Genomic DNA, 11,836 nt, shown 5'->3' with positions numbered 1-11,836 from the left:
GTTGCTATTAGGATAAATTATGGCTGTGTGAGTACATCTGTGTGTGTGTGTGTGTGTGTGTGTGTGTGTGCGTGTATGTGTGAGTGCATGCATGTGTGTGTATAATATCCATGTCATGCTGTGAAATGGGTTCCTCCTCAGAGTAAGCATTCTATCACTCATTATCTAATCTTAAAGGAAAAGAGTCCTGAAGACATTTCCATCAGAGGCTCTTGGCTGCAGCGCCCCCTTCCAGACTGACCGAAACAAAAGCTGAAAAGGAAAACAAATTTAAAAAAAAAAATGGTTAAATCTAGAAATCTTAAATTACGGATGAATGAACCTGAGAATTATGTGGCCCCAGAACATTAAAAAACACTTCATCCTTTATCGTGGAGCAATATTGAAATCTTTGACTGGGAACGTTTTTCTTCTACAGGTGCAAACACTAAATGACTTTTGGATAAGACACACGGATGTTACTCTGAAGCAGCTGTTGAAGTTGTCTGAGGAAGCACCCCTGATATTTTGTAAATTCCTCCGTTTCTAGGATTAAAAACACTGAAGTACTTACTTAGTATTAATGGCCATTATTGAATCCCTCATCCAAAATGAAGTTGGGGTTGGTGCCCAGGGCTCATATGTTGACTCTGTTTTCCTATAAACATTGTTTTAAATCTCCTTTTTGCAACAAATAAGCATTCACTTAAAGAATAAAGCCCTTGGGGCTACCGAAGAGGTGGTTAATGAGTGACAGATTGTAGGATAAAGTTCCATAATCAATAAAAATGTATTATTTAGGAAAAGCAAATTCCTTCCTTTTCTGCTGGCTGCTGCAGTCATGCACATAAAACAATAGTATGTAAATGCCTGCCCTGGAGTTTGACAAGCCTGTCACTTCCCCTTATCAGACACAATGCTTTATCATAAGGCAATCAAAAAAAGAGGAAGAAATGAGGTGGAAAATATTATTACAGGATTTTTAGAATACGCTGATCGAAAGTAGAGACAGCTGTTAAAACTACTGTATTTAAGAGCAAATGTGGAGCTGTTAAGTGAAATGCGGACAGCAGGGAAATATTTCTGACAATTCACATGCTCAAACATAAATTATACCTGTGTATAATGATATTAAGAGTGGGAGGCACTGATCACGCAGTCAGGGACTGTTTGGAAATCAGGGCTCGCAGACTTGTTCAGGGTTACAGAGCTGTCTTGCATCATGCAAGAGCAACCATGCAATTTATCTCTTTCCAACTTTCTGTCCCTTCATCTCACCCTGCCCGTAACTCTGTCCTTCTTGCCTTCTCTTTGCCTAACTGCCAGTTTGGCACAGAGTGTAAAATGCTGAGCGTAGGCCCCAACTTTGCCTTGCGGCATGTTTATCACCTTTTGATTAGTGGTCTCCTCTCCTGGTTGTTCCCTGTACTCCTACATATTATTTCCGGTACGCAAAGCGGTTTCATTATAAACGGTTTCAAACACCTTCAGAACAGCAGACTGTTAGTTCAAAACAAACATGAAGCAGATAGGAGTTGGCAATTAATTTCAAAGAAATTTCAGAGAATCCAACCGGGTAGCAATATGATTTCCCTCATTTAATTCTCGCTGCTGACTTTACTGTAAAGGAGGGTGGTACCAACCGTGAGAACATGTTATGCTGTGCTGGAAATCATTGCTAACAATGTTTCTGGGAAAATACATGGGTAGCAACATGAGGTGTATTGATTATCATTGCACACCCTTCTCTGTTAAAGCTTTATTATTTTTCTGCCATCGTCAGGGGAAGAGAGAAATTTTTATTTATCATAAAATATGCCCATCTTTTGGCGAAGTATTTGTTTCCCTAGATAATATTTTGAGGTTGGAGCGGAATAAATATTTAATACTTCAAAGAAAGCCTATTTAGTTGGAAATCCTTATTTTGACATAAAATATTCTGTTTTGATGTGTGTTACCACAGAGGATATTAGAGTTCTTTTCCAGTTAATTGATGTTTTGCTGCTTAGGTTCGTGAGAAGGAGTGTTGAAGGGTTCGCTCCGCCTGAAAGGGTTATGAGGGGGTAGCGGAGATGACAAGGACGTCATCTCTCGTGGTTCTGTGAACCAGGGAAACACCTATGGGGAGGAGATGTGTCAATGAAGCCTTACACAATAAGGAAGGGAGGTGGAACGAAAGCCTGACATGCAGCTCTCAGGCATGAGCTTCTTTTCGAAGGAGTTAGATTCCTTCTAAAAAAAAAAATTCGAGTTTAGTCAAACACCTTGGCTTGAACTTTGAATAGAACTTGGCTTGAATGTGTTCACACTCCTCGTGGTCACATCTAGAAGAATCTTGAAATAAATGTTACTTCGAAAACAGACGTCAGCTTCTGCCTTGTAGAAGCCAGAAGTTTGCTTGTTCTACTGGGTTAGACTTTCTGTTCTTCGTAGGAAACTTTTTTAGGTGCCAAATGTGATGGCAACTAGTATGATGGCAAAAGCCATTGTCTCCCTGATGTTCATCTGTTTTCTCTTAGCTATTGCTAACCAATGTCTCTCTCCGTAAGTTGTTCCCACGGACTTCCTGAAAATGTTCTGTTTTAATAGTTGCCAATGAATAGGGTTGCCATGTACTTGAATGTCCCAATCCCGTTGAACTTTAGAATAGAGATGGACACCATTACCAAATACAGGGCTTGCTCTCTCTATTCGGTACCTCTCGATTCAGAAGCCTAAACCTAGGTCTTAATTCGCAGTACAATAAAGGCTACCATTGTTTTGAGGAGTTTGAAAAAGGTAAGTGCCCAAAATTCCAGAGTCACAATTTTGTTACCTTTTGGCTAACAGGCATAAATGCATAATCACAGCCCTGGACTAATTCGGGAGTCAGGCTAGCCATCCCACTATTCTTAAAACAATAATGTTTGCGTGGTAATCTTGTCTATGGGTTGTTTTCTGTTTTGTTTCTATACATATTTTGTCTTTTCCCTGAAATTTCTTTCTTAGGCCACAATGGGCTTATTCTTTGTTTCAGATTTCCTCTTCTTAGCTTGAAGAAAGTAATACTTCTCTACTATCTTAAATCTTAATTCTGAGATTTCTGAACCCTTTAGGGAAATGTGACAATGTCCATCTTTCACTTATTTTTTTAAAGCAAGAATCATTACCATGCTATTTTTGTTAATCTTATTGGATGATTATTTTCACTTTACCTGAGAACAAAAGAAAAAGGAACTGCAAGAGCAGACAGCAGTCAGAGCGGGGCTGGTGGCTAAAGCCAGAGATTGGGCTGTTATCTGCCCTCCCGTTGAGGGATAGTTAGCTGTATAGAAATCGGCATGCTGGAAAGGTGTGTGATGAGAAGCCGCCCCATGATCGCAGCACATTTACTACACATTGCTCTTGCAGAATCCAACTAAATATTACAGTATCACCAAATTGCCACTTTTGGCTATACCAAAGCATGGCCTTGAAAATATGTTCATAGTCATCTGTATATTGCTGTTTCAGGTGGAGAGATGTCTCAGTCATTAAAGGCTAAGCCCATAACTAAAATGTCAATAAATTGAATATTAGAATGAATTGTTAAAAATTCTATCTTCATACATGGTAATATACCCTCAACTAGATAATATATCCAAACTCCTACCCTTCATTAATACAAATTAGATATTCTTTTTCCTCCNAGGGAATGAGACTTCAGCAAATGCAATGATATATGTATACGGTTTTTCAAGACAAGGTTTCTCTGTGTAGTCCTTGCTGTCCTGGATCTCACTATGTAGACAAGGTTGGCCTCAAACCCAGAGATCTGCCTGACTCTGCCTCCCAAGAGGTGGGATTAAAGGTGTGCACCACCACCACCTAGACAATACCACATCTTCTCCATGGTATTTACAAATACGCACCTTCACTCTGACAGGTCCATATCTTTTTCACAAAAGGGAAAAGGACACACTCAAGCTCATTTGTAAACAAGCAGAAAATGTAGGGTTACAACAAGTGCTAGGTTGGCCATTCACTTTCCCTTTGAGACACGAGTTAGTTGTTTGTACAGAAAAAGCTGAACTACTTCATTTCCGAATGATTTCAAGTAAACAATACACAACGGAAGCAGAAGTGAAATAGTAAAGTCAAGGAATCATAAGAGATTTGGCTGAGGCCTATTTCTCATTATAGTTCAAGTTTATGTCAGAACTGCAATTGATTATTGATCCAACCTGTCCATCAAACATCCTCATCAATCAGACCGCTTCAAATGCTTCCCAATATACTTAGGTCTAAATTCTTTAAACATGGGACTGACTGATCCCTATTTTTCTTACCTCTGGTACTTGAATCACTTAGCTTTATGTCACTGGGACCAAATTACTTGACACAGACAATTGGACTGAAGAAAAAGGTTATTGGACTCAATTTCAGAGGGTTTCAGGCCATCATCCCAGAAAAGGCATGGCAAAGCAGCTCCATTATGGAATGCGGAGGATGTCGTGGAGGCTGTTTCCATCCCAGTATAGAGGACAGAGAGAATAAGCTAGAAGAAAGGAGGGGCTACGTTAGCTGTCAAAGAGCAGCCTCAAGTGACCTCCTTGAACCATGTAGACCCCATCTCCCAAAGAACTCGCTGATTTCCAAACTAGCATCACTAGCAAGAAAAGAAGCATTTAAAGTATGACCTTGGGGACATGTCAGATTCAAACCATAAGAATACATAAAGAAAATCCTATGTTACCTGAGGACACTGCCTTCTACTCCTTGTTTTCTGCTTAACTTTGCTCACCTCTAATAGCCATGAGTAGCAGCTGAAATACATTCTTGTAGAGATATGTGCCGTGTTTTAGCTTATTTTTAGTGTATCTTTACATAATTTACCTTGATACAAATGAAGATGAGATCATGTCAATACTCCCCTACTGTTCCAATCTGCTACTGCAAAGTACTATCATTTCCGAAATAGAAATAGAGTATTTTAAAGGCCCAAGAAATGGGTTATTTTCAGTCTTTCATTACTTAAGAATAAACAAATGCTTACTCTTGAATCTCTTTCACCATTCAGAACAGGTTCTTCCGCATTTCTTATTCAAATTAATAGGATGAGTAGAAAGGAGGCAAAGGAACTAAAAATCACTGCATTCTGTATGACGTGCCAGTAAGGAGAAAGAGTCCTTTGTCTAATGTCTTTATTATGGTGATTGATGATCACGATTAGAGATTAGAAGACATTTTCCAACAGTAGCTTTCATTCATGGGCTGCCTCACGTTGCCATAAACTTGGATACATTTATGAATCATCGGAAGGACTCTTAGCTGGCTCTTATTATTCCCACATAGTGGACAATAGACTTTTAAGTTCAGAGAGGTTAAGTAGCTTCTCTATAGCCAACAGCCTGTGAGTGCTAGGCTTTGGGATAAGGCACAGGGATCCTCATTTAGGTAATTTTATATTATATCCACAGCATTCATATTTGGATCCCACAGGTCATGAATGCATCTAGCTCTTTTATGAAGGGTGTGTGAGTGTGTGTGTGTGTGCATGTGCGTGTGTGTGTAAGCATGTGTGTGTGTACTGAAATGTTCTGAAATCAAATAAGAGAAGAAAGTTTCTACAGAATATTTTACAGCTTACATATAGATGTACTTACAGTTTATACATGTTGCTCTTTCTCCAAAATAACTATTTTTACATGAAGAATTTGTTTTAAAAAATCACAGTAAAACTATTTTCACCAGTTTGATTCAATGATTTTAATCATTACTTTCATTCTCATCTCTGATGTTGTAATAATACAGTGTTTGTTACTAGTGTTCTCAACATTCTTGACACACTTATGTATCCAAGACTCAATACTCCATTGTTTTCATTACCAGATACAAATATTCACAGAAACACCATTTGCAGAAGATCAAAAAATAATTAGAAACAAGAAACCTAAATGACTGCCCACAGAGGCTTCTATCTCTAGGTTTTAAATGAACAAATTACCTTGGTCTTCCCAGGGAACTTAGGGTTGTGTGATTCTAACAGTGCACATCCTGAGAATCAACTAATGGGCATTATAATCATCCATTTCTACACATGTAGTCAGGGTGTACATACATGTCTACTGCATCTCCTTTTCCTCTTGTCTCTTAAGTGGAGTGCACATATATAATTGATTCACCAATGCATATGTAAGTGACATCTAAATGTTTTTAATTTCAGGCAAATATCAGTAAACTATTGCTAAATAATAAGTAAAGACTTCCACACTAGTGTATTCAGAATTGTATAAACTGGGAAGACAACATTTAAAAGATGATGAAAATTTTATACAGATAAAATCTCATGTTTGCTTCTCATATATTGTGATTCTCATTTTGGCTCAGAAGATAATATTTAACCTCTGGACCCCTTGACCTGAAAGATCTAATGTGAAATTCATGATATCATGAGATTTTTTAAACCCTACATTCTATTTATATTTTGTTGTTCTGGGCAGACATGCTATTCTTTACATTTTCTTTGACCTAGGTCAAAGTCAGTAAGCAAGCAGAGTTTGACTTTGTGCATCAATAACTCTTGAATAATTGTACCTTTGCACAAACATCTCTTAGAAAATTTCCATTTAGTAAAATGTTTTCCTTACTTTAATCAAACAGTCAGAACCCGAATGGATGTGTATCTAAATAAAAATACATCTGTGCTTTCTCCTTTCTGTAAACAAAGGAGAGGAGCAAGCTGACAATCGTGGGCATCTGCACGACTTAACAGAAGACTTCTAGGGGGTGGGAAATGACCTCATTGAGCAATCTTGGCAAAAGCAATTTCCTTGTATTTTTCTGCCAGATGAAAAAATGTGATATGTGGGCCATGAGACTATTTCAAATGCATATCTTGCTTTTCATTCTTTATTGCTACAAAAAAAAGAAAAGAAAAGAAAAAAGAAAAGACACTAAACCATATGATTTAGCTTTCTATATGTGTAATAATAATTAGGTAAAATTGTTATCCATAGATGCATTTAGTGTTTGTGATTTCTACATAAAGTAACATTGCTCTGAAAATAGAATAAACTTGAAGAACAAGGTATTAAAAAGTAAGATCTTCCTTTGTGCTAAGTGCCAAAAAGAACACATTTTACATTAATTGGTTGTCTCAGTCCAAACCATCTGTCTCTCCAAATGTAATGAACACTGGCATTCTTGTGGGTACACACTCAATAGATCAAATCGAGTCTGAAATAAATCCCATTCAAAGTCTTATTATAGTATCAACTTGTGAGTTAAGGAACAAATATTAAATTTTCTCTTATCTATGTCCTTCTCAGTGATAAATGTAAAGGTATTGTACCGTATGGGCTGCTCAAAGTTGCAGTACACTCTGTTCTCACATACAGCCCATGCATACATAGACAATATTATATGGTATGGTGTTCACTGTACAATAGTACTCACATGCGCCTTTCATGGATCGTTTAATTGGGTTTTGGCAATCTCATCGGATATTTTAAAATCATAATTAGCGTCATTGTGTGGATAAGGAAATTAGGGTTTAGGGCACGATAGGATTTAGCCTAAAGCCATTTTTATAATTCTCTTTCCTTTTATTCTGTTGTCACCTGGTATTCTGATAATCTCATCTTGGTAAAATTCCATACCAGCATCACAATTTATAAATCACAATTTATAAAAAAGAAAGGTGGTAGAAAAAAAAGTCCCATGAATTTTTATCATCTGGGTCTCATCTTGAATTCCCATCCTTAGCAATCATCCCTCTGTCTCACTATGAGCTTGGCACCTCCTTAGAACTTTTACAGATGTTTAGCTCTTTTTCCTTTTAAAAGGAACATCATACTTATAACTAAAATGGCAAATGCATAAGTATGTTTTTTTCAAAAGATGTAAATTTAGGCTGACTGTGGCAGCACAACCATTAATCCACACATTGCCCTAAGAGGCAGAGGCAGGCAGATTTCTGGGCCAGGTTGATCTGTGTAGTGAGTTCTAGGACAACCAGAGATGCATAGTAAGAACTGTCTGGGAAAAAGAAGCAAGGAGATAAATACCATCAAGGAAAAGTAGACTTTGCAGGTTTTCTTGGCTAATTTTAGTCATGATGTCTCTTTCAATGACTTGACCAAGAAGCTGACTTCCATGTAATAAGCTCTTAGAACAGCCTTCTCATAACTACCTTGGAAATGAGAGGCCTCTGCTCAAATGGTAGTTCTTTTTTGTGCCTCAAGAAAAACAGGAACCAAGACAACTAACTTCAGCTATTATTGTTGCTTGCTGCAGAACTAATTGACAGTCTTGTTATTGAGTTGGCCTGGGTGGGTTATAGCTCATTCACACCCACAGAATAACAGAAAACTCAGCATTCCACAATAACTCAGTAGCTATTAATACCATTGAACATAAGAGACATCTATTTAGATGTTTTCAGAATGACTCATCTTTGATAATCATTGGGAACAAACACGTTAACTGTGTATCCATTTAATAGATACTGATTTTTTCTCCTTTAGAATAAGTATGCAATAAACATGTTTGATCATATTAATGAGACTTTTCATGTTGAAATGGCATATAAGAAGTCTAAACTGAGGACAGCAATTATTAATATATCTGGCATTATAAAAAGAGGTTTCTGAAGAAACTGCAAAGAATTAGTGACTATTTTAATTTATAAGCTCTTAACAAGTATAACAAAAATTTGCACTTATTCATAGTCTTTATACCTGAAAAATATGCCTTGACATGTAAAATATTAAAACTAAAGGTTAGGATGCAGTGTTTGGAGACATGCTTATAGCTTGGGTGATGATGTCCACAAAGCAGTTATTAAAGTATTCAAATTCTCTGCTACTATAACTGACCTAACTCGCTGTCAGCAAAAGGTGGGCCTGTAAAAGGAAGGTGGTCCTTGGGAGAGAGTATACACTGCAAAGGGAGAAGCTGTACCTCACTGGATACCACATGTTGATTTCCAAGTTTTATAAACCAGAAAGTGGGGGATAAAAGAGGCAAACATGCTCTTTTTATCCATGGTTGTACTTCAAGAATTAAACGAGATAAATTGCATATCAGTGCCAGTAAAAAGAGTGACATCTTGAAATTTGCAGGAAGGGATGGATCTAGAAAAAAAAACCTTATTGAGTGAGGTAACTCAGACCAAGAAAGACAAATATAATATGTACTCACTCGCAAGTGGCTTTTAGACATAAAGTATAACCAACCTACAGGCCACAACCCCAGACAACTTAGACAACAAAGAGGACACTAAGAGAGACTTACATGGATCTACATACGAAGGAGAAAAAGACAAGACCTCCTGAGTAAATTGAGAGTATGGGGGTCACAGGAGAGTGTAGAAGGGGAGACTGGAGGAAAATGTATAGCGCAATGAAAACTATAAAAAAAAAAGTGTGTGGAGAAGTACAAAAAAAAAAAAAAAAAACAAAAGAGAAAGAAAGAAATTCTGTCAGCGGATTACATTGCCCACCGCTTTAATCCCAGCACATGGGAGACAGAGACAGGCAGATTTCTGAGTTTGAGGCCAACCTGGTCTACAAAATGAGTTCCAGAACAGCCAAGGGTACACAGAGAAACCCTACTCAACCCCTCACCCCCCAAAGGAAATCACATCAGAGATTTTGATTTTGAATATATCTGATATGAGAACTAGATTTGGTCTGGAAGTCCCGAAACTGGGCTGTTTTTAGTTAGATTTCTGTTGCTATTTAGTAATAATTGGCATTTATTTTTGCAGTTTGACTTATTTTGGTCATCCAATAAATAAATAAAATTTGAGAATTTGAGAATCTGGTGAATAAAGTCATTCCGCATAAACTAAGTTTTAATTAACCTTTTAAGATACATGTCTCCATTATTAATTTGTGCATAGATTAAGTTAAAGTATTCAAGCACCCTGGCATCCCACTCATTCCCTGTAAGTAAAGACTAGCTTTGGAATCATTTTAGCACGCTGCCAGATGCTTCACCATTAACCAACCTGTTTAGAGAGAAATAGACACCACTTTTTTGTCCCCACTTGTACATTTAAAGCACATTCTAAAATTGACTACAAAATAGCTACCTTTGAACACAGCTTTTTATTTTAAAATGCCTTGCATTTTGAAACGTATGGTTTGTATCAAGTTGTTTTTTCTTCTACACGAGAAGAGATAAAGTTGGCCAGATTCAGGACAACAGTTTTCCTGCTTTTCATGCATGTTCTGAGAGGTGACAATGTCTGTCTCAGATGTTGTATCATAGAGACAATTTCATGGCTGTGTGTGAATTATTTAATAGCTTAATCATGCAAAGGCAGGAAAAATACAAGAAGATTTACCTTTCAAAATAACACAATAGTGATTTTCTCAGGTATGCAGAAGACTAAAAGACTTTGAGTCTCAGTGGATTGGCAAATCCTTTGGCAACAACCCATGAAAAGGTACTAGCTTTTTCTTTAAAGAATAATCCCAAGCTTCCACAAACAGGAAATGAAGTATAACGTAGCTTGCTTTCTTTGCTGCTACCAACAAACATTTCACACTTTCTACTCCTGGAAAGACATGCCCAAGTATGTCCCAGAGAACACCACACCAAAGGCCAGCTCTTGTACAGGTACCGTGGTCCCTGGGCAGAAAATAATTTCAGGACATCATACATCACGTTGGTCAAGCAAGGCACTTGGCCTGCTGCTTCCTGTGAACATGCAGTTATAAAACACATTGAGTAGACAGTTGCAAAAGCTGTGGTCTTTACTCTCTAAAACCTCTGGAGATGGGGTGCCAGCCATGATGATTAATACTCTGTTTGTAGTGTAATTATCCATTAGATCAGGAAATTGTGTTTAATTTTATGTCACATGTGAGGAGTATTTGTCATTATTAATGTTTTGTTCTTTAACAATTAGAGACATATACCTACTTCTTTCTGGTTATCCCCGTTTTCGTTTCCCCACAATTCTTCCCAGCTTCCCTCTTCCCTTTCAAATGCCTTATATTCACTGGTTTGGGGCTTGCTAAATGTTCCAGAGTTTAACTTGGTCCTTCTGTGTGACACTGAGTTTGACAATAGAGACCAGTGGGTTCAACAGTCGTTATACACTTGGTACCTTGCATCTCTTTCTCCCAGAATCTGCTAGTTGCCAATAGAGTAGCAGAAATAAGTGGTGGCGTCCTTGAAGCCCCTTTTCTACCTGTAGCTGACTGACAAAAAGGCCAGTGCGGCAGCCACAGTTACCGTGAGTTCACCATTGCAACGATCATGTTATGTTTGGCGATGGCAGGTCGCAGTCCATCTTCCTAACTTCTGTCTCTTCCATTCTTCTCTTTTGCAATATTTCCTGCACCTCCAGGGGTTGGAATAAATGTCTTGTTTAGGCTGAACTCCAAGCCATCCTTCATCCACAGCATCTGGTGTAGCCTCTAGTTTCTGCATTTACCTGTGTTTATTGAAAGGAGAGGCTTCTCTGTTTAAGGTTGGCAATAGACTTTGTCTGAGATTGTGCAAATATTTAGAAAGTGGTTTGGTTCTATGTCAATTCAGCTCAGCAGCAGTTTTAAGTTTCCACCCAGTACCTAAGGTATGTTAATCATGGATTTTTGGACTGGGTTTCCAGTGTTAGTATGATTTCCTTCTTGACATTCAGGATGTCATTCCTGTCCTCCAGAGCTGCCATGCCACTACTGGCCCAATAGGCATATTTTGCCTGATAGTTTGGTATTATAGCACAGAGTTCAAATCTAAATAAGGCCCTTGATTCCCTTACCAATCTCCTCAGTGACTAAAGAATTTTTTTTTTTTTTTTTTTTTTTTTTTTTTTTTTTTTTTTTTTTTTTTTTTTTTTTTTTTTTTTTTTGTTTTTTTTTTTTTTTTGTTTTTTTTTTTG

This window comes from Alexandromys fortis, unplaced genomic scaffold (genome assembly GCF_014885135.2).
Source record: "Alexandromys fortis isolate MF-2015 unplaced genomic scaffold, M_Fortis_MF-2015_v1.1 scaffold_1, whole genome shotgun sequence".
Classification (NCBI taxonomy): Eukaryota; Metazoa; Chordata; class Mammalia; order Rodentia; family Cricetidae; genus Alexandromys; species Alexandromys fortis.
Note: the sequence above shows the minus strand (reverse complement) of the source record.